Source organism: Balaenoptera acutorostrata, unplaced genomic scaffold (assembly GCF_949987535.1).
Source record: "Balaenoptera acutorostrata unplaced genomic scaffold, mBalAcu1.1 scaffold_1358, whole genome shotgun sequence".
NCBI lineage: Eukaryota > Metazoa > Chordata > Mammalia > Artiodactyla > Balaenopteridae > Balaenoptera > Balaenoptera acutorostrata.
In genome coordinates, this window is record NW_026646310.1 from 12,835 (window position 1) to 21,031 (window position 8,197).

The following is an 8,197-nucleotide window of genomic DNA, read 5'->3' on the forward strand; positions in this document are numbered from 1 at the left end:
CGACCACCAGCGGGCGGCCTAGGCCGCGCCTCGTTTACCAAACGTTTGCTATGGGTTCCGACCACTGAGACCCAAGTGGGACGGCTGCCGTGCCTGGAGCGTCCTCCCCACTTGCCCGCGACACTCCCTGTCGTTTCCCGCGGTGAGCGGACCTGCGTGTGCTGTCGACACAAGCGCTGCGCCTAGGCAAACAAGAGACTGGACGACGGGTGCTGTCAGTGTAGACGCAGCCTGACCTGCAGGGGAATCCCATCTATGGAACCCAGTGACCGCTTTGCATGGAACCTGGAGAAACGAAAGTGGCCGCCGGGGAGCAGCCCCACTGCCGCGACGGCAGCTGGACCGACCGGGGCCCCCAAGGCGACGAGGACGCACTGCCGGACGGCCTGTGGGTGGGGGCGTCATGGTCCCGTAGGAAGGAGGAAGGGGAGGGCCGCCGTCACCCTCCCAATGCCTCCTCGTTTCGCCATCCGGCCCGGGCCCCACTCCGGCGAGAGACGTAAAAAATTGGTGAATAAGTTCGATATCCAGCGGGGAGGCCGGGGAAGGTCAGGCGCCGTCCGAGTACATCCGTGTCGTTCCCCACCTCCCGGTGACTCGGAAAAATTGAGAAAGTACGACCACTAGGAGGTGGAGGACGACGTCGGGAACGGACACCGTGTCCTATCACCACGCTCAGTCTTGCGGGCGGAGGGGCACCAGGACATGCTGGTAGACCCGGCAAAACCATCACAACCACAGCCCCGAAGCGCAAGGCCGACCTCACACCACATGAATCTGCTCGGCCAATCTCCGGCTACAGCAGGAAGCGCCCAAGCCTCAGCGCCACCGGGACAGTCGCCGCCAGCATTCCGCCTCCCGGAACTCTGCCTCGCGCCTGGCGGCCGAGTCACAGCCCTCGCCAAAGTCGCCGAAGCTCCGGAGGGAAGGGACGACCTCAAAGCAGTTGCTGTGTAGCGCCCGGCAACCTCTAGAATGTACCCGGGACGACCCCCGATCGCCGTTGGGCGAGGGTGCAGCGCGGGCCGCCCAAGCACCCGAGCTCGTCCCGTGTCGTCCGCCTCGGAGCTAGCTCCCGGCTCGGTAAGACGCGGCGCAACCCTGGCAGCAGAGAGAAAGGGGGAGGGAGCTGGGAAGATGTCGCCGCGAGGCTGCAGCGAAGGATCCCCGAGCACACGGGCGGGTCCCTGATCCCGTGGCGGACTTAGGGGTTTTGCGGGGACTCGGGTTGTGCGGAGTGAAAAACTGAAACCATGAGAGTACTCGGTAAAAACATGTATGAATAATTTTTATTTGTGATTTCATAGTGGAGTCCTTGTGAAGCATTTCTTTAAAAAGTCCAGAAGCCATCAAAGAAATGAATGGTAAACTTGACCACAAATTGATCTTTACATATTCCACAAGCAAAGTCAAATAACAAACGGCTGTGTGGGGAACATTTGTGCAAATTACATATGTAATAAGAATATTGATATCAGCATTACTTAATATAAAAACAGAATATTTCAAAAACATAGCCATTAAGTGGAATTAGGTAAATAAATTCTAGTTAGTGCATCCCCACAATGCATTATTATCAATTTGTATTTGGGTTACTGATATTTTTTTTAAATGAAGAAGATCTATAGGTACTGACTTAGATGTTGATAATGAACTATTCAATGAAAATAGCCATTTGTAGAAATTCCAGGGTGGTTAAAAAAAAAAAAAAAAGCCAGCACCAACAACAGGATATGCATTTATCTTTTAAAGAATGTGAGTTAGAAAGGCTAAGGAATTAGAATACCTAAAGCAATTCTGAACAACAAGAATCAACTCTTCCCTATAGCCTGGTGTCTGGAGCCAGAAAGATGAGTGTTTTCAGAAACAAAGATGGGCTGCACCTCCTGCTTTTGTGCCCCATCCTACTACAGCTTCCAGGCAGGAGCTGGCATCCCAGCCCCTAAATGTCTCTGCTCCACCCAGGCCCAGATGCAAGTGGGGACCTTGTGTAAACTTGACTCTGCAGAGGTGGGCTCCTCAGCCTGTTCCCTCATCCTGGGAGCCCCTAGACATTCACTCAGGCGCCCCAATCATCCCCACCAGGGGCTGCTGGCTCGATTCTGCATGGTTTCAGCCCTTCACTCCATGAGCCTTGAGTTGCTTTCCCAAGGGAAAGAATTCCCCTTGCACAGCAGATGCGAACCAAGGGGACACCTGAACTTTTGCACCTGGACTCATCATACACACTTTGTCCTCACATCTGGTGATGAACACCTGATGAGAGTGGAGATGATTCAGGCAGCACCTCCTGACCCCAAGTTTAGTATAAAACTTGTCCAGTCATGCAGAGGGGTGGACATTACCTCAAGGCTCTCTGACTTTTTAATGATAGTATTCCTGAACAAATAATAAATAACATATAATAATATATAGCTTTTATTTATTGGGTTTTGTTATGTGAGAAGCACTTACCTATTAGATCATGTAATCACTCAACTCTCTCAAGAGGTTATGAAAGTTATTCACACCTGAAAATTGTGAAGTTCAAAATGGGAAATAATTTGCCCACAATCAAAGCTGATTAGTGGCAGAACATGGATATTTCTTGCCTTGTATTGTCTGTAGATTTAATAAAAATTGGTGGAACACAGGGTTTATTTATTAATTCCCAAGTACAAATATTATAATTGCTAACCCAGAACTCAGAACTTACATTCTGTCATAGAATGTGCTGGTTATTTCAAACCACTTATGAGATATTCCTTAATTATGAAAGTTATTGTGTATTCAGACTGTGCACATCTCTGTGATGCATTTGAAAGACATATGCCAAGTCAGCCCAGAGAAATATTGGACTTGACCTCAAGAAGGGTTTGAGCTTTTGATACACACAGCTGCCTTTTCCCAGTGCAGTCACCCTCAACCATCACCTCTGGATACTCTTGGGGATGTAGAAGCGTGAACCAGAAAATCCAGCATGTTTTTAGGAATCAGCCACCTTCCAGTTGTGGCTATAAACTTCATCAAAAAAGGGAGGCCCTGTCAGAACCAACACAGAGGAACCTGCACAGGGATGTGACGCTGGAGAACAACAGTCATCTATTCTCTGAGGGTGACACTGTCAGCATTTACTTATTTAATAAAAATCATCCAGAGCAGCTTCCCCAGAGTTCACTCCCCTCCCCACCCTGACACATATACACTCATACAGCACTTATTAAAACCTGGATGAAATGATCTTGTTCATTTGTTTACTTCATCTTTGTCATGTCAAAAGATAGTAGACTTTCGGAGAACTGTAGTATGTCTTTCTTGCGGCTCCATATCTAACACTCAAACCAGTGCTGGGCACTCACTGCATGCAGGCCTTAAATGGATAAATAAATGCATTAAATATTTTCCAAAAACCATTCTGCTGTGCAAATTCTGGTGGAGTTAAACCCTACAAAGTTACACAGAACAGATATTGTCCCTTTAAAATACAAATCATAGGGTTGGCAATGAGTTATGCTATTGGATTTTCCTTTTTAATAAAGTTTAATCCAGTATAAAACAATTGATTCACACTGGTCAGAGGAAAGGCGGATAAAAAAGGATCCTGCAGTCTTTCAAAGTCCTGGGACCTAAGCATCAACAGACAGTTCCTTAACATCTGAAGCAAAGGTCAGCGTCCTTCTGCTCTGGGGAAGGGCCGGTGGTGCCTCCAGTGCTCAGGACGCCCTTCCCCGTGCTGCTCTTTACTGTTCGGCTTGCTCCTCCTCCTGACGTGAACCTGAAGACCACACGCAGATCCCAAAGCAGGACTCCAAATCCACATACATTTTTCCACAAATGGTTTTTGCCTCTACAAGTAGATGTGATTTCCCAGCTGTAGCAGGACAAGAGGTGTGGAGGAAGAAAGAGGATTCCCAGAGTCCCAGCTCAAGTTGGGCTCCAGGCTCCTGGGATTCTATGTGGAGAGGGGCCTGGTCAGTGAGAGAACAGGACCTGTAATGTCAACTGCAGATTTCCTTGAGGAAGAAGTCTTATGACATCTTGTAAGGCCAATGCAGAAATATCGCTCCAATAGTGTCCTAATTCTTTGAGCATATTAATCTCTACTCATCTAACTTTATGTACATTCCTTGCTTCTGAGAAAGTGCTCTTTCTGTTACTATTATTCATGTAGCAACATTTGTTTGTCCCTCCCCTTTGTTGATTTACTGTATCTTAATCTCCCCGACATCCCACCTTCATTTTATTTTTCAGTCATTTTACTCTTAAAAATAGTATACATCATCAGTGTTCTATATCGTGTATCTAATTGTTGCTATATTCCTCCATTTCACATCTTTTCTCTGTGTTAAAGCCAATACTTGACACATACTTACATTAGCCTTGTGAGCATTTGCAAAATTCTCCTTCCCCTAAATCACTGTAGCTATTTCTTTTCTCTTTTTTTCAGACATGGAATGTGACCTTGAAAACCATTAAATGATACCCACACAGCATGCGTTCAGGAAGGACCCATTTATCTGCAGGTCAACGGTATGTTTCTTGTGGATGAACTCAGTCGTCACATTAGAGACCTGGTAATGGGATAAATTAGGAGTTCATGAGAATCTTCTGATGGAAAAAAAGCCTGAGCATAAATTCTGTCCCAGTAGAAAATTTTGAATACTTAAAATTTTGGAATAACATTTCTCTGAAGACAAACTGGAACTTCAGTTTCAATAAAAGGACAATTGCCTCAATGTAGCTCATGTATATAATGTGTGAAAAATAAAGAAGACTTAAAATTTAATCAGAAAGTTATGAAGGTGAGAGGCTACAAAATAGAAAATCAGTGTGAATTCAGCAAAGTAACACTGCATGTGAATAGAACAAACATGGGGCGTTTTTTTAAAAAAAAATGTCCACCAGTGAGAGAGCAGACTAGAGTCAGCACGTAGAGAAATGAGTACATGGACGTGCATGGGCATCTGTAACAGCCTCTCCTTTCCTTGCACATAGCAGAGACTTCACTCTGGAGGAGAGTCCATCGAATGTAATGCATGTGAGGAGATTTCACATGCAACAACGTGAACTCCGCATGTATTAACTCAAACAGGAGGGAATCCTTATAAATGCTATGAGTGTGAGAAAGAATTCAACTAGAGCCCTCACCTTTATATACACCAAAAATTCACACAGGAGAAAAATTCTATACTTGTCACTAATCTGGAAGAGCCTTTGGCCAATATTCCTTTTTTAAGTATCAATAACAGAAGGTGAATTATAATGTAGAGAAACCATAGAGATCCCACCAATGTGGGAAAGCTTCAGTCAATGCTCTAAACTTAGATGGCATGAGAGAACTCACCCTGGAGGGACCCCTACAAATGTTATGAAAGTGGGAAATAGCTCAGCTGGAGCTTTGCCTTTATACACATGAAAAATCACACTGGAGAGAAACGTAAAAATGTAGTGAATGTGGGAGACCCTTCATCAGAGGCCAACTTTCATTCACATATATGAGCTCTAATAACAGAGAAGTCCTATGTCTGGAATAACTATGGAAGAGGTTTCAGTTGAAACTATGTTACTTCAAAGTCGTGGACTCATTCACACTGGAGAGGAAACCTTGTGAGTGTCACCTATGTGGGAAAATATAAGACAAAATGATGACCTTAGACATCATGTGAGAAGTCACATTGGGAAGAAGCCCTATAAATATAATAAATGTGGAAGAACCCTTAGATGCTGCTGTCACATTTGTATGCACCAGAGAACTCAGGAAGAGACACCCTATATCTGCAAACAATGAGGTAGAGCCTTCAGCTAAAATTTCTCTTTCTTAAACCACCAGGACACTCAAATGAAGAGAAACCCTAGACCTGTACTCATGGTGGAAGAGTCCTCATTTGGAGCTCCAGCCTCAGCACACACAGAGAACTCAGAGTCAGCATTAATTCAATTAATCCTGTTACTTAAATTGTTTTTTTTTTAAATCAGTCATCAATTTTCTACACATCAGTGTGTACATGTCAATTACAATTGCCCAATTCAGCACACCACCATCCCCACCCCACCGCGGTTTTCCCCCCTTGGTGTCCATACGTTTGTTCTCTACATCTGTGTCTCAACTTCTGCCCTGCACACATGTTCATCTGTACCATTTTTCTAGGTTCCACATCCATGCGTTAATATACGATATTTGTTTTTCTCTTTCTGACTTACTTCACTCTGTATGACAGTCTCTAGATCCATCCACGTCTCAACAAATGACTCAATTTCGTTCCTTTTTATGGCTGAGTAATATTCCATTGTATATATGTACCACATCTTCTGTATCCATTCATCTGTCAATGGGCATTTAGGTTGCTTCCATGACCTGGCTATTGTAAATGGTGCTGCAATGAACATTGGGGTGCATGTGTCTTTTTGAATTATGGTTTTCTCTGGGTATATGCCCAGTAGTGGGATTGCTAGATCATATGGTAATTCTATTTTTAGTTTTTCAAGGAACCTCCATATTGTTCTCCATAGTGGCTGTATCTATTTCCATTCCCACCAACAGTGCAAGAGGGTTCCCTTTTCTCCACACCCTCTCCAGCATTTGCTGTTTGTAGATTTTCTGATGATGCCCATTCTAACTGGTGTGAGGTGATACCTCATTGTAGTTTTGATTTGCATTTCTCTAATAATTAGGGACGTTGAGCATCTTTTCATGTGCTTCTTGGCCATTTGTATGTCTTCTTTGGAGAAATGTCTATTTAGGTCTTCTGCCCATTTTTGGATTGGGTTTTTTGTTTCTTTAATATTGAGCTGCATGAGCTGTTTATATATTTTGGAGATTAATCCTTAGTCCATTGATTCATTTGCAAATATTTTCTCCCATTCTGAGAGTTGTCTTTTCGTCTCGTTTATGGTTTCCTTTGCTGTGAAAAAGCTTTGAAGTTTCATTAGGTCCCATTTGTTTATTTTTGTTTTTATTTCCATTACTCTAGGAGGTGGATCAAAAAAGATCTTGCTGTGATTTATGTCAAAGAGTGTTCCTCCTATGTTTTCCTCTAAGAGTTTTATAGTGTCCGGTCTTACATTTAGGTCTCAAATCCATTTTGAGTTTATTTTTGTGTATGGTGTTAAGGAGTATTCTAATTTCATTCTTTTATATGTAGCTGTCCAGTTTTCCAAGCACCACTTATTGAAAAGACTGTCTTTTCTCCATTGTATATCTTTGCCTCCTTTGTCATAGATTAGTTGACCATCGGTGCTTGGGTTTATCTTTGGGCTTTCTATCTTGTTCCATTGATCTATGTTTTTGTGTTTGTGCCAGTACCATATTATCTTGATTACTGTAGCTTTGTAGTATAGTCTGAAGTCAGGGAGTCTGATTCCTCCAGCTCCGTATTTTTCCCTCAAGACTGCTTTGGCTATTCGGGGTCTTTTGTGTCTCCATACGAATTTTAAGATGATTTGTTCTAGTTCCGTAAAAAATGCCATTGGTAATTTGATAGGGATTGCATTGAATCTGTAGATTGCTTTGGGTAGTATAGTCATTTTCACAATATTGATTCTTCCAATCCAAGAACATGGTATATCTCTCCATCTGTTGGTATCATCTCTAATTTCTTTCATCAGTGTCTTACAGTTTTCTGCATACAGGTCTTTTGTCTCCCTAGGTAGGTTTATTCCTAGGTATTTTATTCTTTTGCAATGGTAAATGCGACTGTTTCCATAATTTCTCTTTCAGATTTTTCATCAGTAGTGTATACAAATGTCAGAGATTTCTGTGCATTAATTTTGTATCCTGCAACTTTACCAAATTTATTGATTAGCTCTAGGAGTTTTCTGGTGGCATTTTTAGGATTCTCTATGTATAGTATCATGTCATTTGCAAACAGTGACAGTTTTACTTCTTTTCCAATTTGTATTCCTTTTATTTCTTTTTCTTCTCTGATTGCTGTGGCTAGGACTTCCAAAACTATGTTGAATAATAGTGGTGAGAGTGGACATCCTTGTCTCGTTCCTGATCTTAGAGGAAATGCTTTCAGTTTTTCACCATTGAGAATGATGTTTGCTGTGGGTTTGTCATATATGGCCTTTATTATGTTGAGGTAGGTTCCCTCTATGCCCACTTTCTGGAGAGTTTTTATCATAAATCGGTGTTGAGTTTTGTCAAAAGCTTTTTCTGCATCTATTGAGATGATCATATGGTTTTTATTTTTCAATTTGTTAATATGGTGTATCACAT

At 42.9% G+C, this 8,197-nt stretch overlaps 1 long non-coding RNA gene across 1 annotated transcript; it reads left to right on the plus strand.

Annotated features, from left to right (window-relative positions):
• Positions 1–248: 248 nt before the first annotated feature.
• On the plus strand, positions 249–6,168 carry LOC130706877 (uncharacterized). The gene is made up of 3 exons (XR_009006918.1): positions 249–1,083; positions 4,427–4,509; positions 5,810–6,168. It is a non-coding gene; the product is annotated as an uncharacterized LOC130706877 (long non-coding RNA).
• Positions 6,169–8,197: the final 2,029 nt, after the last annotated feature.